The sequence below is a fragment of the Chiloscyllium punctatum genome, chromosome 26 (genome assembly GCF_047496795.1).
Source record: "Chiloscyllium punctatum isolate Juve2018m chromosome 26, sChiPun1.3, whole genome shotgun sequence".
Lineage (NCBI taxonomy): Eukaryota > Metazoa > Chordata > Chondrichthyes > Orectolobiformes > Hemiscylliidae > Chiloscyllium > Chiloscyllium punctatum.
Window position 1 is genome coordinate 21,347,622 of NC_092764.1, and position 26,897 is coordinate 21,374,518.

Sequence of the window (26,897 nt, forward strand, 5' to 3'; positions counted from 1 at the left end):
GTTCTCTCACTGCCTCCTGTATCTCTTGTGCTGTTAATGGAGCACTAAGGCGAGATGCCTGCTCAGCAGATACCCCAGGAAGATCCAAGTTCCTAAAAAACGATTCCATTTGATCCCATCTATCCTCACAACATTCAGACTGAAAAGGTTCAGAATAGAACCTCCAAAATGCCACATTCATCTTTTCAGCATTACAAGTGTTGTGAAGATGTGAGTGTACTATACCTTTAAGAGAGTTAAAAGCTGGTAGAGCTACCTGACAGTACCAAGTGTTCTCAATAAGGTAACAACGTAACACTTGGTCAAAACCTAAATTAGCTAGTTGCCTGGAAACGACAAAACAGATTCAAATTAGGCCAATCAATTTAAATTATACCCCCAAAAATACCAAACTCCAATCCAGTTTGAATTAAGTATCTTAACTGGGGAATACTGAACAGTTGAGAGGAGAACTGCCAAGCCAATGATAGCCACACACTGTCCAGAAAAATAGCTCTTTTAAAAGGTACCTTTATCAATCAGTAACCTGTGAAGCAGAAATCCCTAAGAAGAAGGAAAGAAGACAGGAATATAGAGAAAACGATAGCTGCTTGGTTTTGAGTTAAGAAGTTTTGCTTTGTAAATCATAATCAGGAGTTTTATTGGACTAGTATTAAGGAAGGGAAGGTAACAGATTAGAGTATGAAATTAAAAATAGTTGTCATTTTTATTATTCTCAGTTATACTTTAAGAAATAAAGTTGTTAATTTTTACCTTAAATAGTTCTTGGCCACTTGAATTTTTACAGATTACTGCTTGGGATAAATCTTTTCTGTATTGCTGGTTTTAAATTAAGCAGGAGGGCTTACCCTGTGTCATAACAGTTTGGGGGCTCATCATCAGAATTTGAATTGGTTTAGACAGATTGGAATAGATTTGGGGGTACGAAAAATCTCAGCAGATTTAAACGCTTGCAGGTTAGTGTCCTAGATCTTTAAATAAAATGTAGGTGATACAGTTTGTTTAAGTTCAGTAACTTGTGGGTGATTAAATTAAAAGTGAGAGAACTGCCTCTTAAAATCACTAAAAAGGGTCTGGGATTTGAAGATGATTCTCAAATTTGCCAAGAAAGTTTTGAAGGAAAGAAAAAGGCCATTTTAGAATTAGCAAATAAGTTAGATTTGGATTTAACTAAGGACAAAAGTGAAGCTGAAATTGTAAGGGAGTTATTTAAACAATTAGGTGTATCAGAGAAACAGAGAATTGCAGTAGAGGTAGAAACACTTAAATTTCAATCAAGGAAAATGCAGTTAGAAGACAAACAAAGAGAAGGTGAAACAGAGAGAGGAAAAAGAGAGGGAAAAAGAGAGAAGGTTCTTAGCTGAGCAAAGAGAGAGAGAAGAAAGGGAGAGACAAAAAGAGAGAGAATTTGAACTTGAGAAGTTGTGAATTAGTCAGCAATGTCAAGTTAACAGGATGGAAATTAAAAGAGAAGGTAAAGATATATACAAATATATCAAAACTCTGCCACATTTTGATGAGAAAGATGTTGAAGCCTTCTTTATTTCATTTCAAAAATTGGCTAGGCAGATGGAGTGGTCAGAGGATTTATGGATAATGCTAGTTCAGACTACACTGGTAGGCAGAGATAATGAGGTATTTGCCGCACTGTCAGATGAGGGGTCAAGAGATTATGAAGAGGGGAAACAGGTTAGTTGAAGTGCTTATGAATTGGTACCAGAGGCATATAGACAGTGGTTCAGAAACACAAAGAAGGAACAAGGTCACACTCATGTTGAATTTGGAAGAATTAAACATAGTCATTTTGATCGATGGGTACGTGCTTTGAAAATAGATAAGAATTTTAAGGCTCTAAGAGAGGTTGTTCTGCTAGAGGAGTTTAAAAACTCACTTCCAGAGATGGGAAGAATTCACATGGAGGAACAGGAAGTCCAGGAAATGAGAAGGGCAGCAGAATTAGCAGATGAATACATGTTAGTGCAGAAGACAAGCTTCTGGCCAGAATTTCATCCTGTGAGGGATAGACATTGGGATGTGTGGAGATCCTACACTACAAAACCAAGAGTAGAGAGCACTGGTATGAATTTACCACAGGATAAAAAAGAAGCCCAAGAGGGTGGACAGGAGGTGAAAGGTCTCAGGTGTTTCCACTGCAATGGTGTAGGACACAGAAAATTACAGTGCCAGTGGTTTCAGAAGGGCATTGGGAAAAGGTGTTTTCACTGCCAGGAGGTGGGACCTGTAAAGTCACAGTGCAGGTCATTAAAGAAAGGCACTGTGGGAAAAGATGTGGTAAAAGAAGCTAAGCCAGTGACATTAGTGAAGGTAGTAAAGGAGACCCCAAGAAGAGCTAAGGAGCTGCAAGAGAGTGCACAGCCTAGGCAGGGGCAGGGTATGGAGTTAGTACCTGATCTCTACAAAGAATCTGCCTCTGTGGGTAAAGTTTACTCAGAAAGAACAGGGGGAGAAGAAACAAGAAATTATAATTTTGAGAGATATAGGATCTCACCAGTCACTGACAGTAAGGGATGAACGAATATGCACTCTTTCTGATCTGTTACCCAAGAGTGTGTTAATTTGTGGGATAAATGGACAGAAATTTAGCATTCCCCAATGTAAGATCAGGTTGGAGTGCCAACTCAAGACTGGGAAAGTTACAATGGGAGTGATTTACAGATTGTCAATTCCAGGAATTCAGTTTGTTTTTGGGAATGATTTGGCAGGATCCAAGGTGGGAGTGACATTCTATATTGTGGAGAAGCCCAAGGAAGACCAAGAAACTGAGGATTTAAAACAGAAATATCCTGGTATTTTCCTGGACTGTGTGGTTATCAGATCCCACCATCATAAGTCACAACATAAAGTGCAAAGTAAAGAGAAAAATGAAGGTGTTGAGTTTCAGGTAGCTGATACCCTGTATGACGTAATGGTGTGGGAAAAACCTGAACAGGCAGAGGGTCAGGCAGAAGTGCTTACTCCTGAAAGACTAAGAGACCTGCAACAGCAATACAAAATGATGAAAGATATATATGTGGATGCGTACTCTGAAAAGGAGGCAGAGAATATTCCAGAGGGTTATTATCTGAAAGATAGAATCCTAGGGTGGAAATAGAGACCAGGGCAGGTTAGTGCAGAGGAGAAGTGGGTCAAAGTCCACTAGATTGTGTTACCGGTAACATACAGACAGGAGGTTTTACAGATAGCGCATTAACTACTTGTAGGAAGTCACCTACGGGTACGAAAGACACAGGCTAAGGTACAAACACATTTTTATTGGCCTGGAATGCACAAGGATCTGGTTAATTTTTGCCGAATGTGTCATACACATCAAATAGTAGATAATTCACAGGCTGTAATTAAACCAGTACCTTTGTTGCCAATTCCCACATTTGAAGAACCTTTCACGCAGGTTATAATTGATTGTGAACGTCCCCTCTGGAGAACTAAAACTAGGAACCAGTACTTGTTAACCGTAACGGATGTGTCTACCAGATTTCCAGAGGCAATTCCATTACGGAGTATCAAGGCAAAAAAGAGTAACAGAGGAGTTAGTAGCTTTCTGCACACGGTATGGTCTACCCAGAGAATTTCACTCGGACCAAGGGTCAAATTTTACTGCTAGGCTGTTGAGGAGTTTATGGATAGCTTAGGTATACAGCATTTTATACCCAGTGCATACCTGAATCCCATCGAGAGCATACTCTCAGAACTACCTGATTGATTGGTATTAAGATATCCCATTCATATTGTTTGCCATGAGAGATGCCCCAAATGAATCTATTCAATTCACTCCCTTTGAGTTAATATTGTCATGAAGTGAGAAGCCCTTTGAAATTAATTAAAGAAAAATTGTCAAGACAAAAGTTGAAGATCTCACACCTAGATTATGTATTGGAGGTGAGGGAGAGATTAAATCGAGTAGGTGACTGAGCTAAACAGCATCTAAAGAGGGCACAATATAGAATGAAGTAGGTGGCAGATAAAAGCTCTGAGACTTGGACATTTTCCCGAGGGGATGATCTGTTAGTACTGTTACCAGTGGTAGCAGATACCTTCAAAGACAGGTTTAGTGGTCCCTATCAAATTGAGAAAAATTTGAGTCAGGTGAACTATCTTGTAAAGGTGCCAGATAGGAAAAAAAGGTATCGAGTATGTCATGTGGACATGTTGAAACCATATTATACTAGAGAGAATGAACTGGAGAAACAGGTGTGTGTTACTGCCCCACAGAGTGAGGAATTAAATCCAGATGATGTGGATTTTGATGTGCATCAAAATAGATTAAGAAATGAAGAAGCCCTTGTGGAATGGGATAGGTTAGTAAGCTATCTGTCTCAGGAACATAGAACGCAGTTGAAAGATTTGTTACAGCAGTATAAGGATATATGTAAGAATCAGATGGGGAGGACTAATGCTACTGTACATGAAGTAGACATAGGGAATACTGTGCCGATAAAACAAAACTCCTATCAGCTTAATCCTTTCAAAGCCAGACAGGTCCAGGTGGAGGTGAGGACATGCTTGACAAGGACATCATTGAACCAAGCCAGAGCGAGTGGAGTTCGCCGATTATCTTAGTTCCCAAACTGGACAGGACTCAATGATTCTGCATGTGTTATTGGAAGGTCAATGCCATTACAAAATTGGACTCATATCCAATTCCTAGATTGGAGGACTGTATCGAGAAAGTCGGATAAGCCAGTTACATCACCAAGTTGGATTTAATGCGTGGTTACTGGCGGGTACCTTTATCAAAGACAGCAGAAGAAAATTCTGCATTTGTAACCCCAATTGGCCAAATCAGTTTAAAGTGATGCCCTTTGGAATGAAGAACACCCCCGCCACATTCCAGAGACTCAGGAACAGAGTTTTAGCTGGGTTAAAAAACTGTGCAGTCTATTTGGATGATGTAGTGAACTTTAGTAAGTCCTGGAAAGATCACATGGTACAGTTAGCAGAGCTGTTTGAATGAGTACGAGAAGCAAAACTGGTGATAAAGCTAAATAAAATGGAATTCGCGAAAGCAGATTTGACGTTCTTGGGACATAACATAGGTCATGGAAGGTTGACCTCAAGGAACTCAAAGATTAAGACCATTGAGGAATTTCCATGACCAACCTTGAAGAAAGAGGTGCTTCAATTCTTAGGACTCAGTGGATTCTATTGGAAGTTTGTTCCAAATTTTAGCAGTGTAGTGACACTGTTAACCGATTTGCTGAAGAAGACAAAGTTTCGGTGGACAGAACAATGCCAGGAGGCATTCAACCATTTAAAAGCCATATTAACCACCAAACCAGTTTTAGCTACACCAAACTTTTCAAAACGTTTTAAAGTTGCCGTCAATGCGAGTGACAATGGAGTTGGAGCTGTACTCCGACAGGAAGATGGGGATGGGATGGAACTGCCAGGTAGTTACTTTTTGAAGAAAGTCAACATCCACCAGAGCAAATACTCCATGACCAAAAAAGAAATATTGAGTTTGGTACTGGCCTTACAACATTTTAATGTGCACATCATGAACAATGCGTTGGAGATGGTTGTGTACACAGACCACAATCTGCTTACATTCTTAGAATGCTTTAAGACAAGAATATGAGACTATTTCATTGGAGTCTTAAGGTTACAGACTTTTAATTTTAAAATCATGTTGCAGATTGGAAGAATGTAATTGCAGATGTGTTATCATGGAGTTAATTGATTGTGTTCAGATAAGATTTGTCTTTATTTAATATTATATCTATACAGGTGTATGGAAAGAAGTTAAGGTGGACTTATATTAAAATTATTGGTGTGATAGGGTAATGTGTTTAAAAAGTAAAGAAGATAAATGAAGGAATCTTTTTATTATGGTGATTGACATTTTTCTTAAAGGGGGAGGTGTTATGAAGATGTGGGTGTACTGTACCTTTAAGAGAGTTAAAAGCTGGTAGAGCTACCTGACAACACAAGTGTTCTCAATAAGGTAACAATGTAACACTTGGTCAAAAGCTACATTAGCTGGTTGCCTGGAAACAACAAAACAGATTCAAATTAGGCCAATCAGTTTAAATTATACCCCGAGTAATACCAAACTCCAATTCAGTTTGAATTGAGTATATTGACAATCTTAAAAGCCGATGATACAATCTGATGCTTTGAGGGTATAAGACCAGGGAAGTTTGAACAGTTGATAGGACTACTGCCAAGCCAATGATAACTGCACACTGCCCAGAAAAATAGCTCTCTTAAAAGGTACCTTTATTGATAAGTAACCTGCGAAGCAGAGATCCCTAAGAAGAAAAGAAGACCGGAATTCAGAGAAAATGTAGGTTGCTCGCTGAGCTGGAAGGCTCGTTCTCAGATGTTTCTTCATCATACTAGGTAACATCTTCAGTGAGTCTCCAGATGACGCCTAGTGGTATAGACTGCTTTCTATTTATGTGATGTTATTTCCTGTGGTGACATAATTTCCTATGGTGATGTCATTTCCTGTTATTTTTCTCAATGGGTGGTAAATGGATCCAAGTCAATGTGCTTGTTGATAGAGTTCCAGTTGGAATGCCATGCTTCTAGGAATTCTCATGTGTGTCTCTGTTTGGCTTGCCCAAGGATGGATGTGTTGTCCCAGTCGAATTGGTGTCCTTTCTCATCCATATGTAAGGATATTAGTGAGAGTGGTTCATGTCTTTTTTTTCCCATGAACATCAACTAACCACAAAAAGCCACATTGGAAAAGAACATAAAGTCGCTGCCTATAGGGTAGATGTCTACCAATCCTAGTTCAACTCATAGATCTGTTTAGATTGTGGAGAAAGCTTTGCGGGGGCCTTGGAGATTCTATCTAGCAGGGGATTCTATCCAGCACAGGATCCATAAGGCAACTAAAGTCGCCCCCCCATAATAATATGCCGTGGCACAAGGCCATCAGTTTACATGGTGCAGCAGCCCCCAGAAATTTAGGGGATTAGGCTGGAAAACAATACCATATTCCTTGCCATGCATTAGGACCTTAAAGATAACAAACTGACCGTATTCATCTTAAACACAATCTATTAAATTAAATGGAAGTTTCTTCCGGATGAGTATGGCCACCCTCCCTGCCCTTAGTGTTAAAGAACAAGAAAAACACCCAATCAAACCCGCCCTGCTGTAACTTCAAGTGTTCCTTGTAATTAAGGTGAGTCTCCTGCAACAGGGCAACATGCACACTCACCTTTTTAAGGTTAGACAACATCTTTTTCCTTTTAACTACCAAATGGATCCCTCTCATATTCCAGGTGCACCAGTGAAGAACACTGCTCGCCATGATCCTTTACAATCACCATTGATCTGCCGAGAGGAAGAATTCAACTTATAGCATGCTGAGCATATACAAAAGCAGCCTCATGGAGTCCATTTATGAGAAACCAAAAAACTAAACTAACTACAAAACACAAAAGGCATTTAATGGGGAAATCTACCCTTTGCCCATAGAGGGCATTTACACTTCTCACACACACCTCCGTTCCCCCATCCAGTTCGAGCCACACCCCAGACCCAAGCAATTGAATGAAACAGACAAAATAGTGAGGACTCCGCAACCCCCCAACTACATATCAACATCAATCCTAATCAGAGAATAAAAACATGCCAACAGCAGCTTCTTTAAGAAAAGAGTAACATTACAAGAAACATAGCAAGAGAAAAGAAAACCAAACATTATTGTCCATGTATATAAATCCATCTGAATTATTTTAAAGTGTCCAAGAAATATCTCACTTGTTCCGAGGAGTCAAATGACCGCGCTGTCTCCTTGTGAGTAATATGAAGCACTGCTGGGTGTCTCATCAAATATTGAATATCAAGGTCCCTTAATTTTCTCTTGATCTCATCAAACAATTTCCTTTTATGGATCACCGCTGCAGAAAAGTCCTGGAAAAACATTATCTTAGTTCCCTGATAAGGCCTGTGGATCTTTCCCCATCCTTCTAGAAGATTCCAGGACTCCTTGCCTGTCCCTGTAGCTTTGAAATTGTGCCAGGACCAGACAGGGGCACACCACAACTGAGGGAGCTCTGTCAACCTTCACTCAGTCTGCTTTGGCATTCCTGCCAAGAAACTGTGGTAGCCAGTCTTCAAAAAAGCTGCAAGCTGCCCACCTTCCACTCCCTCCGGCAGCCCAACAACCGGATATTTTTCCTCCTACCTTGATTTTCTAGGTCATTGACCTGTTCAGTCAAGGCCCAGATGTGTTTTTTTGTGGGCCTGGATCTGCCCCGCTGAGGACTCAACCTTGGTCTCCTACGCCAAAGTCCACCACTCAAACTCTTCAACTCACTTCCCGAGCCCTTCCAACTCCTTTTCATGTTTTCATAGCATGACCGAAATCAGCTCCAGCTGAGTACGATTGCCGTCCATTGACTATTTGATCATCCCTCGGATTGCCACGAGTTCTTCAGTGACGTTCTGCTGTGCAGGTACCTCTTTCTCAGTTGTAAAGGGAGCTGAAGCTGCATCCACTGTCACAGTCATGGGCCCACACAATGCTTTCGGCGAGTATATCGTGTACTGGGACTTCACTGTATGTTTTCCTTTCGTCATCTTCATTCGCTCAAAAAAGGGTTTACAGTAGAACCTCAACGATCCAAACATCAACCATCCGAATCCCAGACCATCCAAAGAAGATCACAAGGTCCTGCAAAAATGGCACCAAGCAATCAGCATTCAGTTATCAATTAAACGGCATTATGGCATGCATTGCCAGATAACCGAGAGATGTTCGATAACCAGCACTCAAACTACCACTACCACTATGTTAGATCAGCTATTGGCTAAACGGCATTATGGCGTGCATTGCCGGATAATTGAGAGATGCTCAAACAACCAGCACTCAGAGATTACCGCATGTTTCAGGCCACTGGAACGATCAATCATCCAAACAGAATACTCCCCGCCCATCTCATTCAGACAATCGAGGTTCCACTGTAAATGGATTTAAATGGTTTCACAACTGTTTAACATTAATTTTCTCCAAAAAAGAAGGTAAGTTTGGTGGTGCGGGGGGTGGTGGGGGGGGGGGTGGGGGGGGTGTAAAAATATCACGACTGCTGGGCTGGGATGCAGCGCTCAGCAAAGCAGATCTACTCAGATCGCCGTCATCTTGGATTCCCTTACCTTACTATTTTATTCATAGCTGGTAAATTATGGTCTGTGAATCAAAAAAGGTTAGTATGTAAGTACAGCATTTAATTAAGAAAGATAATTGAATGTTATGGCTTATTACAAGGGGAATTGTATACAAGAGTAGGGAGGTTGTGCTTCAGTTATATAGGGCATTGGTGAGAGTGCATCTGGAATATGTGAACAATATCTGTCACCATACTTAAAAAAAAGATATTAATGAGGTGAAAGCAGTCCAGAGAAGGTTTACTACACTAATACCCATAATGGATGGATTGTCTGATGAGGAAGGGCTAGATAGCAGAGGTGGGTATCCTCTGGAGATTAGAAGAGTTAAAGGTGACTTAACTGAAACATAAACATCCTGAGGGTACTTGAATGGGTGGATGTGAAAAGAGTGTTCCTCTTGTGGGACAATCTGGAACTAGGAGTCATAGTTTAAGTATAAGGGAGCACTCATTTAGAACAAAGATCAGAAACATTTTTTCTCTAAGGATTATGAGAGATTGGAATTTCCTTTCTCAAAAGGAAGTGGGTGCAGCAGCTTTAAATATTTTTAAGGCAGATTACTGATTCTTGAAAACCATGGGGAATGAAATATTATCTGAAATATGCATGAATGTAGAGTTGAAGTTAAAATCAGAACAGCCATGATCTTATGGAATGGTGGAGCAAGCTCGATGGAATGCGTTTTGCGGTTTTGTTCCGAGCTCGTCTATTCATATCTATGTAATACCGCGTGCCCACTTTTTGTCCAGAACTTAATCACTTTGGACATTTAGCCCATTTGGAATCCTTCCACTCCAGTCATTAACTTTAACAAGAAAGCCAACTGACCAGGTGGTGTCCTGTCCATCATTCCTCCCCTTGCTACATTTTGCCAATCAGTTTTGATGGTGTGTCCTTGGAGTCAGCAGTGAGAGTTGGGCATAGCTGCAGACTGCTGCATTCTCTGTGCCATTGCTCTGACCAAGCAGAGTATATCTTCTAGGCCTGAATTTAATTAGCTATCGAAGGTTAATAGTTTAAAGTTCTTGCTGTTCCAACCATTCAGCACCCTCCTCTCATGTTATATTAATTTATGTTCCTTTACCAGATAAGTCTTTTCATGTCAAGTTTATAAACAGTACAAGAAAGAACATTTCCATGACTTCCTTCTAACATTGTTGACATTCTGAACTAACATGACTGATGCAACCTTCCTGTTCAGTAACATACCTTGCTTTGCAATTGGGAGCACCATAAAAATTGGAAGGTCTCAGATTGATCCTCTGGCATTAAGAGCTCAACTGTTGCCTTTAGTTGAATGGTCAAGAAAACAAACCCAGCTCCTGTGACCTGCTTCCATTGCAAATTATCAACCTTCACTTTTGGGCATTTTTTTGATTGTTGAAGAAAAATAGACGACATTTTCAAGACCACCTTCTAGACATGTCTAGAAAGCCTCCCAATTGATAACTATGGAGGTAATCGGTTCCAATTACTGTGAAGGTATTAACATAACTAAGAGACAGAAAGAGACCTTTCTGGATTTTCACTTTGTTTTAAATTTAGTTTAACTTTCACAAAATATGGGCATTACTCATTGTTGCCAATTCCTAATTGCCCTTGACGGCAGTTAACAGTCAATCCAAAGATGTGCAGGTCAGATGAATTGGTCATGTTATATTGCCCATAGTGTTACGTGCATTAGTCACAGGGAAATGGGTCTGGGTGGATGACTCTTCAGAGGGTCGGTGTGGACTGGTTGGGCCAAAGGGCCTGTTTCCACACTGTAGGGAATCTAATCTAAACTAAATCCATTGCTGTGACTCCAAAGTTGCATGTAGGTCAGGCCAAGTAAGAATAGATTTCCTTCCCTAAAAGTATATTTGCACACCAGGTGACATTTTATGAGAATAGATAGTTTCATGGTCACTATTACTGAGATTAGCTATCAACTTCAGATTGTGCTAATGGATGTCTGAATTACACCAGATGCAGTGGTGTGATTTGGATCCTGATCATTTAGACAACTAGCCCAATGATATTACCACTACCATAGCCCTCAAAAAACACATACATTTTAGGTGATGAAGGAGACTATGGCAAATAAAATGACAGCAAAGTGTATCATTGAAATACCACATGAGAAACAAAAAGACAATAAGCCAGTTCAAGAGCAAAGTACAATTGTCATGTTCAAGAACAGTTGTTACTCCCATGATAAATGGTGAGAAAATAGATGTACCATCATCCATTTGGCTGGGAAGAGCCCTGACTTTGAGACATTTTGCTTTCTTTGTTTCCTCATGTGAAACAACTTATTTCAATTTGTAAAGGGAGATTTCTTTTTATTCATTCACAGGATGAGGGTGTGGCCAACTAGACCAGTATTTATTGCCCATCCCTAACTGCCCAGAGGGCAGGGAAGAATCAACTACATTGCTTGGGCCTGGAGTCACGTGTAGGCCAGACCAGGTAAGGATGGCAGTTTTCTTTCTTTAAGGACTTTAGTAAACCTGACAGATTTTTCTGACAATCACCAATGGGTTCATGTTCATTGTTAGATTCTTAATCCCAGATTTTTGTTGAATTCAGACTCCACCATCTGAACCTGAGTCCCCATAAATTTACCTGGGCCTCTGGATTAATAGTCCAGTGATAATACCATTAGGCCATCACCTCCCTCTGCTTGATAAATCTAATCAAGAACATCTTAGAGCTAAATGAGCATGATGAAATACTTAGCTTTTACAATAGATAAGGGAGATAACTAAGTCTTCTCGATGTTTCTATACATGAAATATATGACTATACGTCTTTAAGACATGAGAGCAAAACTAGGCCATTTGGCCCATCAAGTTTTCTCTGCCATTCAATCATGTCTGATATATTTCCCAACTCCATTCTTTTGCCTTCTCCCCCTTACCCTTGACTCCCTTACTAATCAGGAATCTATTTATCTCTGTCTTAAACATGCTCAATGATCTGGCCTCCATAGCCCTCTGCAGCAATGAGTTCCACATGTTCACCACCCTCTGGCTGAAGAAATTCCTCCACCTCTCAGCTCTAAAGTGTTGTCCCTTCAACCAAGGCTGTGCCCTCAAATCCTTGTTCTGTCCTACTGGTGGAAGCATCTTCTCCAACTTCATTCTATCCAACCTTGTCAGAGTTCTGTAAGTTCCGATTAGATCGCCCCTCCAAACCCCCCCTTCGTTTTTCTAAATTCTACCGTGTACAGATCAGAGGCCTCATATGACAAATCCTTCATCATTCTTGAAAACGTCCTATGGACCATTTCCAATGCCAGCACATCCTTCCTTAGATATAGGGACCACAACTGCCCACAATATTCCAAATGCAGTCTGATACAGACTTTTACAGCATCAACAGTATGTCTCTGCTCTTGTAACCCACTTAAAATGAGAGCTAACATTGCATGTGCCTTCTTAACTGCTAACTGAACCCACATATTAACTAGGAGTCCCAGATCCCTTTCTGCTTCAGATTTCCAAAGCCTTTCCCCATTTAGAATGTAGTCAAAGCTCCTATTCTTCCAACCAAAGTGCTTAAACTCACATGTTCACTCAATACATTTTATTTGACACTGCTTTGCCCACACCCCTGGCCTGACTAAGACCTTCTGCAACGTCCCTGCTTCCTCAACACATATTTTGTGTCATTTTTCAAAATTACGCAATAAGGCCCTCAGTTCCTTTGCCCAGATTGTTAACATATAAGGTGAATAATTGTTGCCCCAACTGAGCCCAGTGGAATTCCACTAGTCAGTGGCTGCCTCGGTGGCTCATGGGTTAGCACTGCTCCCTCATAGCACCAGGGACCTGGGTTTAATTCCAGCCCCGGGTGACTGTCTGTATGGAGTTTGCACATTCTCCCCGTGTCTGCGTGTGTTTCCTCCAGGTACTCCTGTTTCATCCCACAATGCAAAAGATGTGCAGATTAGGTGAATTGGCTATGCTAAATAGCCCATAAACATGTAGGTTAGGTGCATTAGTCAGGGGTAAATGTAAAGTAATTAGGTAGGGGAATGGGTCTGGATGGGTTACTCTTCAGAGGATCAGTGTGGATTTGGGCTAAATGGCTTGTTTCCACACTGTAGGGCTTCTATGATCTCCACTCTCTGCCTTCTGCTAGTCAGCCAATCCTCTATCCATGCCAGTACCTGGGATCCTCACTGACTCCAATGCTTCCTGAAAGATCACCACCAATGCCTCTACAATCTCCATAACTATCTCCTTCAGAGCTCTAGTATGTAGTTCATCTGATCTGGGTGACTTATCCACCTTTAATACAATAAGCTTCAATCTGCAATTTGAGAGGGAGTGGGTACAATCTGAAGTGACAATATTTCCGTTGAATAAAGGGAAATATGGAGCTATGAGGGAGCAACTGGCCAAAGTTCAATGGTTCAATACCTTAACAGGGAAGACCGTGGAGGAACAATGGCGGATATTTCTGTGTATAATGCAGAAGATGCAGGATCAGTTCATTCCTAAAAGGAAGAAAGATCCCAGGAGGAGACTTGGGCGGCCGTGGCTGACGAGGGAAGTAAAGAAACATATAAGGTTAAAAGAGAAAAAGTATAACTTAGCGAAGATAAGCAGGAAAACGGAGGACTGGGAAGCTTTTAAAGAACAACAGAGGATTAGTAAGAAGGAAATACGCAGAGAAAAAATGAGGTACGAAGGTAAACTGGCCAAGAATATAAAGGAGGATAGTAAAAGCTTTTTTAGGTATGTCCAAGGCAAAAAAATGGTTAGGACAAAAATTGGGCCCTTGAAGACAGAAGTAGGGGAATATATTACTGGGAACGAAGAAATGGCAGAGGAATTAAATGGGTACTTCAGATCTGTGTTCACTGGGGAAGACACAAGCAATCTCCCTGAGGTAACAGTGGCTGAAGGACCTGAACTTAAGGGAATTTCTATTTGCCAGGATTTGGTGTTGGAGAGACTGTTCGGTCTGAAGGTTGATAAGTCTCCGGGACCTGATGGCCTGCATCCCAGGGTACTGAAGGAGGTGGCTCGGGAAATCGTGGATGCGCTGGTGATTATTTTCCAGAGTTCAATAGAATCGGGGTCGGTTCCTGAGGATTGGAGGGCGGCTAATGTTGTGCCACTTTTTAAGAAGGGTGGGCGGGAGAAAGCAGGAAATTATAGACCAGTTAGTCTGACCTCAGTGGTGGGAAAGATGCTGGAGTCTATTATAAAGGATGAAATTACGGCACATCTGGATAATAGTAACAGGATAGGACAGAGTCAGCATGGATTTATGAAGGGGAAATCATGCTTGACTAATCTTCTTGAATTTTTTGAGGATGTAACTCGGAAGATGGACGAGGGAGATCCAGTGGATGTAGTGTACCTGGACTTTCAGAAAGCTTTTGATAAAGTCCCACACAAGAGGTTAGTGAGTAAAATTAGGGCGCACGGGATTGGGGGCAAAGAACTAGATTGGATAGAGAATTGGTTGGCTAATAGGAAACAAAGGGTAGTGATTAACGGCTCCATTTCGAAATGGCAGGCAGTGACCAGTGGGGTACCGCAGGGATCCGTGCTGGAACCGCAGCTTTTTACAATATATGTAAATGATATAGAAGATGGTATCAGCAATAACATTAGCAAATTTGCTGATGACACAAAGCTAGGTGGTAGGGTGAAATGTGATGAGGATGTTAGGAGATTACAGGGTGACCTGGACAAGTTAGGTGAGTGGGCAGATGCATGGCAGATGCAGTTTAATGTGGATAAATGTCTGGTTATCCACTTTGGTGGCAAGAACAGGAAGGCAGATTACTACCTCAATGGTATCAAATTAGGTAAAGGGGCTGTTCAGAGAGATCTGGGTGTTCTTGTCCACCAGTCAATGAAGGCAAGCATGCAGGTACAGCAGGTCGTGAAGAAGGCTAATAGCATGCTGGCCTTCATAACAAGAGGGATTGAGTATAGAAGCAAAGAGGTGCTTCTGCAGCTGTACAGGGCCCTGGTGAGACCACACCTGGAGTACTGTGTACAGTTCTGGTCTCCAAATTTGAGGAAAGACATTCTGGCTATTGAGGGAGTGCAGCGTAGGTTCACGAGGTCAATTCCTGGAATGGCAGGATTGCCTTACACGGAAAGACTGAAGCGACTGGGCTTGTATACCCTTGAGTTTAGAAGATTGAGAGGGGATCTGATTGAAACGTATAGGATTATGAAAGGACTGGACACTCTGGCAGGAGGGAACATGGGGGAGTGCCGAACCAGAGGACACAACTTAAAAATACGGGGTAGACCATTTAGGACAGAGATGAGGAGAAACTACTTCACCCAGAGAGTGGTGGCTGTGTGGAATGCTCTGCCCCAGAGGGCAGTGGAGGCCCAGTCTCTGGATTCTTTTAAGAAAGAATTGGATAGAGCTCTTAAAGATAGTGGAGTCAAGGGGTATGGAGATAAGGCTGGAACAGGATACTGATTAGAAATGATCAGCCATGATCATATTGAATGGCGGTGCAGGCTCGAAGGGCAGAATGGCCTACTCCTGCATCTATTGTCTATTGTCTATTGTCTATTGTCTATTTAGGACCTTCAGCTTCTCCTTAGTGATAGCCATTTCACATACCTCTGCCCCTGATGCTCTTGAAGTTCTAGTATGCTGCTACTGTATTCCACTGCAAAAACTGATGCAAAGTACCTGTTCAGTTCCTCCACCGTTTCTATGTTCCCATTACTACTTCTCCAGCCTCATTTTCTAATGGTCCAATGTCCAATCTTATCTCTCTTTTACATTTTAAATATCTGAAACAAACTCCTGCAATCATCTTTTATATCACTCTCATATTCCACCTTCTCCCTCTTTATTGTATATTTAGTTATCCTCAGCTGCTTTTTAAAGGTTTATCAATTCTCTGGCTTCCCATATTGTATGCTTTTTCTTTTGATTTTACACTGTCCCTGACTTTCCTTGTCAGCCATGATTGCTTCATCCTCCCTGCTGTGTCTTTCAAATTACCCCCTGGAACTCCTGCCATTGCTGCTCCACCATCTTCCCTGTCAGGCTCCCCTTCCAATCAAGGTAAAAACAATGACTGCAGATGCTGAAAATCAAATACTGGATTAGTAGTGCTGGAAGAGCACAGCAGTTCAGGCAGCATCCAACGAGCAGCGAAATCAACGTTTCGGGCAAAAGCCCTTTTATTCCTGATGAAGGGCTTTTGCCCGAAACGTTGATTTCGCTGCTCGTTGGATGCTGCCTGAACTGCTGTGCTCTTCCAGCACTACTAATCCCCTTCCAATCAACTCTGGCCAGCTCTCCTCATGTCTTTGTATTTATTTTTACTCAACTGTAATACTGTTACATCTGATTCCAGCTTCTCCATCTCAAACTCAGGGTGAATTCTCTTATATTATGGTCACTGCTCGCATGGGGGTTCCTTCACATTAAGCTCCCGAATTAAGTCTGCCTCATGCCACATCACCTAATTCAGAATTGCCTGATCCCTAGTGAGCTCGACCTCAAGCTGCTCCAGAAAACCCATCTCATAGATATTCGATGAATTCCTTTTCTTGAGATCTATTGCCACTTGATTTTCCCAGTCCACCTGCAGATTGAAGTCCCTCATGCTTATTGTAATAGTGCTTTATTTGTATGCCTTTTTCAATCTCCTGATTTATTTTATATCCCCATCCTGTTTACTGCTAGGAGGCCTGTACACCACTCCCATTTGCGTCATTATTTCTTTACAATTCCACAACCCTACCCACACAAATTCTCCACCTTCTGACTCCATATCAGTTTTTGCTGTTGATTTAATTTCATTTCTTACTGACAAGGCAACCCTTCTGCCCATCTGCCTGTCATTTCAATAGAATGTACATACCTGGCATTTTGCAAACTTTGTATCTTTAGAGTGAACTCACCCTACTTAATAGGAGGAAATCTCCTACTCTTCATGGCCGATTGTTTGTGAACTTCTAAAAAAAATTACTTTGACTGTATGATGTTATATTGTCCACTTCTAACACAAGTAATGTAGGACCTCCAGTTCACCAACAATCTATCGTCTCTAATTTCACCCCACTATCACATACCTGTGTCTGAATATCCCGCATGTCCCAATAGTAAATGACTCATGGTGAAACACCAGTTTAATCACTAAATCAAAAAGGATTACACATGAATTGGCCATGCTAAATTGCCGTAGTGTTAGGTAAGGGGTAAATGTAGGGGTATAGGTGGGTTGCGCTTTGGCGGGGTGGTGTGGACTTGTTGGGCCGAAGGGCCTGTTTCCACACTGTAAGTAATCTAATATAATCTAATCTAATCTGAATGTGAGATAGGACCTTTATAGTATCAATGGCTGATCCCTTGCAGCCACACCTCTGTGATTCCCTCAACATTTCTGATCCTGTACCTGCCAGTTTCAGTCTGTGCTATCAGCTCATTGTTTTGTATATTGTCTGCATTTAACTACAACACCCTGAGTCCTGTGTTGTCTGCACAGCCGCCACCGTTTCATAGTTGTTCCTGCTGAGCCCTCCACCCCTTTAAGTTTTTCCAACATTTTTCATATAACTTATCTCAGCAACACACACATACACACACACCTATCCCTAACCCCAGTTATGCAATTTGCCAGGACTCGAGTTCCAGAATGATTCACGTGTACCCATCTCTTCAGAATTGTTGCCTCCTTCCCCAGTACAGGTGCCAATGTCCCATGAATTCACATCTGTTTCTCCCACATCAGTCTTTGAGCCATGCCTTTACCTCTTTAACCTTGCTGACTCTGTGCAAATTTGTTCGTGGCTCAGGTAGTAATTCGGAGATCATTACCTTTTTGGTTTTGCTTTTTCATTTAGCCCTTAACTGCTGATATTCCTTCAGAAGAACCTTGTTCCTCATTCTACCTGTATCGTTAGTGCCTACATGGATCACAACAGCCAAGACTTTCCCCTCCTACTCTAAATTCCTCTTAAATGAGATATCCTCAACCTAGGCACCAGGTCAGCAATACAGCCTTTAGGATTTTAAATTCTGACCACAGAGAACACTGTTTATTCCCTGACTATACTAATCCCAATTAAACTACGTCTCTCTCTTTTCCCTCCCCTCTTCAGTGGCTCCCTGTGCCACAGTGCTATGGTCAGTTAGCTCATTCTCCCTACAGTCCCCACTCTCATCTACACAAGAAGGAAGAATCTCAAGCCTGTTAGCCAAGGACTGAGGCTCCTTCACAGTATCTCCTGGACCTCTCTAGCTGCCTCATTTGAAGTCACATCCCCCCATCCTGACCACTGACTGAAATCAAGGTAGTTCATCTGAGGGGTGTGAGTGCCTCCTGAAACACAGCGTCCGGGTAACTCTCTCGCTCCATGTTGAGTCTGAAGCTCAGACTCCAGCTCATCAATTCTGAGCCGGGTTCCTCAAGCAACCAACTCTTGCTATAGATGTGGACACTATGAACCACAGTGCAGTCTACCAAATCCCATATCATGCAGTTGTAACATATCCCTTGACCAGCCATCTCTAATGTTTGTTCTTAATTTGGACTTTTAGGAGTTTTTTACTGGTCATTTAGTTTGTAGCTGGTAAATATTTCCTCTACTTACCTTCAATGAGAAAGTAACCTATAATTGATTGTCAAAATAGGAGCCATCACCACCCAATAAACTGACCTGTGATGTCACTCTTTTGCTCTGGGCCCTGATTCTGAGCTTCAATGGTTTCTGTTAAAAATAACTTACAAACTCTGAGCCAAAAAAACTGGCAAAATGCTTCTCTTCTTCTCTGTACCAAATTCTCATGCTGCCTTCAAATTCCCTAAACCATCTACTCACTGGGGCTGTGTCTCACTCTGGGTGTGACCTCTTCTTCCTAACCCTGTGAAACTTCAACATCTGTATTTTATGTATTAAATTGACAATAGACAATAGACAATAGGTACAGGAGTAGGCCATTCTGCCCTTCAAGCCTGCACCACCATTCATTATGATCATGGCTAATCATCCTCAATCAGTACCCTGTTCCTGCCTTATCTCCATAACCCTTGATTCCACTATCTTTGAGAGCTCTAACCAACTCCTTCTTAAACAAATCCAGAGACTGGGCCTCCACTGCCTTCTGGGGCAGAGCATTCCACACAGCCACCACTCTCTGGGTGAAGAAGTTTCTCTTCATCTCTGTCCTAAATGGCCTATCCCTAATTTTTAAGCTGTGTCCTCTGGTTCGGGATTCACCCATCAGCGGAAACATGTTTACTGCCTCCAGAGTGTCCTATCCTTTAATAATCTTATACGTCTCAATCAGATCCCCTCTCAGTCTTCTAAACTCAAGGGTATACAAGCCCAGTCGCTCCAATCTTTCAACATAAGATAGTCCCGCCATTCCAGGAATCGACCTTGTGAACCTACGCTGCACTCCCTCAATAGCCAGAATGTTTTTCCTCAAATTTGGAGACCAGAACTGCACACAATATTCCAGGTGCAGTCTCACCAGGGCCCTGTACAGCTGCAGAAGCACCTCTTTGCTTCTATACTCAATTCCTCTTGTTATGAAGGCCAGCATGCTATTAGCTTTCTTCACTACCTGCTGCACCTGCATGCTTGCCTTCATTGACTGGTGTACAAGAACACCCAGATCTCTTTGTACTGCCCCTTTACCTAACTTGACTCCATTTAGGTAGTAATCTGCCTTCCTGTTCTTGCCACCAAAGTGGATAACCATACATTTATCCACATTAAACTGCATCTGCCATGCATCTGTCCACTCACCTAACCTGTCCAGGTCACCCTGTAATCTCCTAACATCCTCCTCACATTTCACCCTGCCACCCAGCTTTGTATCATCAGCAAATTTGCTAATGTTACTATTAATACCATCTTCTATATCATTAATATATATTATAAAAGCTGCAGTCCCAGCACTGATCCCTGCTTACCCCACTGGTCACCTCCTGCCATTCCGAAAGGGAGCCGTTTATCGCTATCTTTGTTTCCTGTCAGCCAACCAATTTTCAGTCCAATTCAGTACTTTGCCCCCAATACCATCCGCCCTAACTTTGCTCACTAACCTTCGATGTGGGACTTTCTGAAAGTCCAGGTACACTACATCCACTGGATCTCTCTTGTCCATTTTCAGAATTACATCCTCAAAAAATTCCAGAAGATTAGTCAAGCATGATTTTCCTTCGTAAATCCATGCTGACTCTGACCTATCCTGTTAGTGCAATCCAGATGTGTCGTAATTTCATCCTTTATAATTGACCCCAGCATCTTTCCCATCACTGAGGTCAGACTAACTGGTCAGTAATTTCTTGCTTTCTCTCTCGCTCCTTTCTTAAAAAGTGGTACAACATTAGCTACCCTCCAAACCGCAGGAACTGATCCTGAATCTATTGAACCCTGGAAAATAATCACCAACACATCCATGATTTCTAGAGCCATCTCCTTCAGTACCCTGGGATGTAGACCATCAGGCCACGGGGACTTATCAGCCTTCAGACCTAACATTCTCTCCAACACCAATTCCTGGCAAATATAAATTCCCTTCAGTTCAGGTCCTTCAGCCACTGTTACCTCTGAGAGATTGCTTGTGTCTTCCCCAGTGAACACAGATCTGAAGTACCAATTCAAGTCTTCTGCCATTTCTTTGTTCCCCGTAATATATTCCCCTGTTTCTGTCTTCAAGGGCCCAATTTTAGTCCTAACCATTTTTTTGCCTTTCACATACCTAAAAACATCTTTTACTATCCTCCTTTATATTTTTGGCCAGTTTACATTCATGCCTCATTTTTTCTCTGCATATTTCCTTCTTAGTAATCCTCTGTTGTTCTTTAAAAGCTTCCCAGTCCTCTGTTTTCCCACTCATCTTTGTTATGTTATATTTTTTCTCTTTTAACTTTATATGTTTCTTAACTTCCCTCGTCAGCCACGGCCACCCATGCCTCCTCCTAGGATCTTTCTTCCTTTTTAGAATGGACCGATCCTGCATCTTGTGCATTATACACAGAAATATCTGTCATTGTTCCTCCACTGTCATCCCTGCTAAGGTATTGCACCATTGAACTTTGGCCAGCTCCTCCCTCATAGCTCCATAGTTCCCTTTATTCAACTGAAATATTGTCACTTCTGATTGTACCCTCTCCCTCTCAAGTTGCAGATTGAAGCTTATTGTGTTATGGTCACTACTTCTCAATGGCTCCTTCACTTCGAGGTCCCTGACCAATTCTGGTTCGTTGCACAATATCAGATCCAGAATTGCCTTCTCCCTGGTCGGCTCCAGCACCAGCTGTTCTAAGAATCCATCTCGGAGGCACTCCACAAAGTCTCTTTCTTGAGGTCCAATACCATCCTGATTCTCCCAGTCTACCTGCATGTTGAAATCCCCCATAACAACTGTAGTAACATCTTTGCGACAGGCCAATTTCAGCTCCTTATTCACACACCCTACACTCTACATCCATACTACTGTTTGGGGGCCTGTAGATAACTTCCAAGAGGGTCTTTCTACCCTTAGAATTTCTCAGCTCTATCCATACTGACTCTACATCATCTGATTCTAGGTCCCCCCGCGCAAGGGATTAAATATCATCCCTTACCAACAGGGCCACCCCACTCCCTCTGCCTATCAGTCTGTCCTTACGATAGCACGTATAGCCTTGAATATTCATTTCCCAGGCCTTGTCCATTTGAAGCCACGTCTCAGTTATCCCCACAATATCGTAGCTGCCAATTTCCAAAAGAGCCTCAAGCTCATCCATCTTATCTCTAATACTTTGTGCATTCATGTATAGTATTTTTAATTTGTTACTGCCCTCACCCTTCCCATCAACTCCTATTTCACTCAACCTTACGGCATGATCCCTTTTCTGCTTCATTGATGCAGGTGTCTTTCTTGACTTCCCTTGTTCTAACTTTCCCTTCAATTTCCTTCTTAAACATCCAGTTTGCCCCCTCCACCCCGGCCATTTAGTTTAAACGTAGCTGTGTTGCAGTAGCAAACTTGCCTGCCAGAATGCTGGTCCCTAACCTATTAAGGTGCAAACCGTCTCTCTTGTATAATTTATGCTTACTACAAAACATACCCCAGTGATCCAAGATTTTAAATCCTTGCTTCCTGCACCAGCTCCCCAGCCACACGTTCAAGTCCATTATCTCCCTGTTTCTGGCCTCTCCAGCCCGAGGAACTGGAAGCAAACCTGAGGTAACCACCCTGGACATTATGCTTTTTAGCCTTCTTCCTAGTTCTCCGAATTCCCGCTGTACTATGTTCCTCCTCCTCTTCCCCACATCATTTGTGCCGACATGTACCACCACCTCTGGCTCTTCACCTTCGTCCTTGAGGATTTCCTGCACTCTGTCTGTGATGTCTTTAACCCTGGCACCAGGAAGGCAACACACCATCCTTAAGTCCTGCCTGCTGCCACAAAAACTCCGGTCAGTTCCTCTCACTATGGAGTCCCCTATTACCACGGCCCTGTGCGATGCCTGACTCCTCGACTCTGCCTCCACGCCTGCTTTTGATTGACAGACCTGACTGCCTCGCGGACTGGCAGTGTCATCTGTCTCTACTGTTTCCAAAAGATTCAACTTGTTCCTGACAGGTTCTTCCCCCGGGGTCTCTTGCACCTGTCTCCTCTCTGCCTTCCTCATCGTCTGCTCTCTTCTGCTCTCTTCTGGTATGGTCGGTGTAATAAACTCGCTGAAGGTCCTGTCCAGAAAGATCTCATTCTCTCGGATGAGCCTAAGGTCCTCAAGTTCTTTCTTCAGTGCTGCAATATGCTCTGTCAGTAGCTGAACGTGCACACACTTTCCACAGATATACGAGCCAGACACACCAGAGTCGTTGACCTCCCACATCATACACGTAGCACACTGAACCAGCTGAGCAGTCATGTCTTCACCGTCTTCAACTGTGGCGTAATCACTTCACTCAACCTCCTTGTCTAAGACTCCTGAGCTAACGACTCTCTCTTCTCTCAACAGGAACTTCCCTGGACTCTCTTTTTGGGGCAAGTCTGTGGACTTTAAAGTTAGGTTAGAGGAGGAGGGTGGGAGGGAGGCCTTACTTTGTAGGACCTGGGTTCTAGAACACACCCACTCAAATAACAATCACTTACTTTCCCAACCGGCTCTGCGCTCCGACTTCACTTCCGCCCAACTCCCGCCGCTCTCTGCTGCAAAAAGACCGTTGGCGTTGAGGTAAGTTCTTAAATAGCTATCACTTAACTTCCCAACTGGCTCTGCGCTCCGACTTCACTTCTGCCCAGCTCCCGCTGCTCTCTGCTGCAAAATTGTGACCTACAGATGACCTTGGATGGCAATATGAGTTCTCAGCTCTTTGCTGCCTTCTTCAGGAAAATCCCACATTCAGTTCCACTTAACGTTCATAAAGCTAAGGTGAGAGAGTCACCTTTTTTCAAAGTTAAAAATCACACAACACCAGGTTGTAGTCCAACAGGTCTATCTGGAGACACTAGCTTTCAGAGCGCTACTTCTTCATCAGATGGTTGTGAAGCAGGATCGTAAGACACAGAATTTTTAGCAAAAGATTACAGTGTCACGCAGCTGAAGTGATAAACCTAGATTAAGTCTTTCATCTTTTACAATGGGTTTGTTCGTTTTTGTTCTCTAATATGTAAATCCCAGAAATTTTTTAAAGTCACATTCTCAAGTTAACTTCAGGTTTTCTAGCAAAAGGTGCCATCTCAGTTCAGACAGTGCATTCAAGATGTGAGGTTAAAGTCTGTCTCTGACCCAATCATGAGTCAGACTGGTTCTATTTCTAAAATGAGGTTTATTGAATATTACTGGATTGATTGTAGGTTATGCATTTTTTGAGCAAAATATAATTCTGCAGATACCTGTCTATAATGAACCTGTTGGACTAGAACCTGTTGTGTGATTTTTAACTTTGTCTCACCTCTGAGTCATTGTATTTCAAAATGGCTGGATTCCCACACAAGTATTGGGTGCAATCAATGCCAGCCATTGATACTATAAAGGCCCTATTTCGCATTCATGTTAAATTCTTGTTGACTTAGTAATTAAACTGGTGTTTCACCATGAGTCATTTATTATTCGGATTTGCAGAATATTCAATCACAGGAATGTGACTAGGTGACAATGGAGTGAAATTAGAGACGATAGATTGTTGGTTAACTGGAGTTGCTACATTACTCGTGTTGGGAGTGGACAATATACCGTCATACACTTTTTAGAAATGCAGAAACAATATGCCATGAAGAATAGGAGATTTCCTGCCATTAAGTAGGATAAATTCACTCTAAAGATACAAAGTATGCAAAGTTCTTAAACAATGTTCAGGATAATGTTTTTCGCTGACACATAGCAAGTCCAAAAGGAGAAGGAGTCATTCCAGGTTTGTGATTCAGGCAGGTGAGCATTTTAATTCAAGAGCATTCTAGTTGTGTTGAATGTAATTCCATTAGATTTAGTTCATTTTTGGAAAAGGATAAAGACAGCTCAAGAGAATAAGATTTCCATTCTTGGAGAAAGGCCAATTTTAGTACAGTGTGGTGTATAAGGATAAAAGTTATTGGAAACAGCCATTTGAAGGCGAGTGGGAGATATTCAATGAAAAGCTAAAGAAGGTTCAGAACAACGTAGAAAAGGGGCTGGACTTTCACCTAAGCTTGGACTACATGGGAAGACTTTAAAAATGATAGTTTTGGCTGGATCCCAATGACGCATATCCCTATTTCTGTTTCCAATAGTTATCACTAACACAAAATATGGTTGTGGGCAATTAGTTCTCAACAAGATTCCTACCCATGCTTGTTCTACTGGGGGGTGGTGGGGAGATATTTCAAAATCATTCACATCCCCACAATTGTTATATGGTAAGGTTCCCTCAGTAAGTAAACCTGATTCACAGTCACTCAGAGGAGGCTTAAACCATGAACCATAGTTCTAATTGAGGCACTAGAGCGCATGTCATCAGTTCCTGACATTGTTTCATATTTTGAAATACATAGAAAAATTGCTTTCAGTTCTGGTAATGTGATGCTATTTTGTAAGTTTCATATGTTTTACAGCAGTGACTGGGATATCTTATGTAATATTATAAGGAGATTTAGATGTCCAAAGTCCTTTAAAATGAGAAAAAAGGATTCACCATTAATCGGTTAAAGCAAAGAAAGCTACTTGTATGTTCCTGGACTACTTTGATTGACAGGCCATCTAGTGTTGTAAAGATAAAGATCTATCTGTTTAATAAAACAAATCTGTATTTTGAAATTACAGCAGCTGCAGTGATTTATATAAACTGCTTTGGCCATTAGAGTTTCAAAAGACCTTTCCTGTGTTGAAGCTACTTGGATACATTGATTGACAGCTTTAAAAGGATTAGTAGAGTTTGTTGGTGCTTAGTAAAAAAAAGTGTTTATTTTTACAATAGATTGACCACTTGAGAGGGTCTGATTTGTTTTTGAATAACCTGTTTGAATGAGAGATTTTTTTTATCCTACGCAATGCTGTCTGAGCATAAATTTAGTTTATTAGAAACAAAAACAGAAATTGCTGGAACAGCTCTGTGAAGGAAAATCAAAGTTAACATTTCACTTCCAGAGACCCTAGGACCCGAAACTTTAACTCTGATTTCTCCAGCAATTGTTCCAGCAATTTCTGTATTTTTAAATTTCTGATTTATGCAGCTTCCGCAGTTCTTTTGGTTTGTTTTCTAAATTTTAAAAATTTCCAGGGATTGAAGAGGATATGGATCAAAGTGGACATGGGAGGGTGAGGGGTAAGGGTTTGAATGTCTGACATTCATCATAAAGATGCTGACCAGTAAATGAAGACACTGGTAATCTACCCAACTCTGCTGTCACTGGAATTCTCCCATCAGAGGTGCAGGCCTGACTTCATTCTATTCCCACCAACCCAACATGAAATTATGGTGGGTGAGGGGTGGGGGGAGTGTCAAAAGAGATGGGCCTTCACCCAGGAAATTTCTCAGGTTGATCTTCCTACCTCCTCCAGGAAAATCTGGTCCAAAGGGGATGACTCTGTCACCACCTACTTGGGAAAACACTTGAGTCCATCTATTCATTGGTTTTTCACAGAAGTTAAATCTTAATTCAAAGAATTTAAGGTTCCCCAATTACTTGTCTGACAGAGTCAGGTTAACGGAAAACATTGACCAGATCTCTGTACATCACAGAACGACGACTATTGATTGCGAATCAATTAATTCTGACCGCAAAATTATGAATTATCAACATACACCTCTACCAGCTCAAAAATCTAATGCCCTGACACACACACACACACACACACACACACACACACACACGTGTTCTGAGCAGAGGGAAAAATTACTGAGGAAACCCAGTTAAATGGTACCAGTCGACAGTTTTCGATGCCTGCAAAGTGGGGCACCAAATTTCCCTTGTCTGTCTCATGGCTAAGGCAGATGACAGAAGCCATGTTTGGCAGCTTTGGATTGACAGTGGCTATCCAAGTACAAAAAGGCATTTTAAAAATGGCACCTCACCAGGAATTCCAGGCAATTCAAAGCATAACTATTCAGGTTGAAGTGATATGTGCCCCAGACTGTTAAAAGAAGCAAGGAAAGAAATACTGGGGTTGAGACTGTGCTGCTGGAAAAGCACAGCAGGTCAGGCAGCATCTGAGGATCAGGATAATCAACATTTCAGACATCAGCCATTCATCAGGAATTGTAGAAAGGAGGAGAACATCTTCGAGGTAGCCTTGGAAGATGCTTCGCAGTTAAGGTTAAAATAGACTCATAGA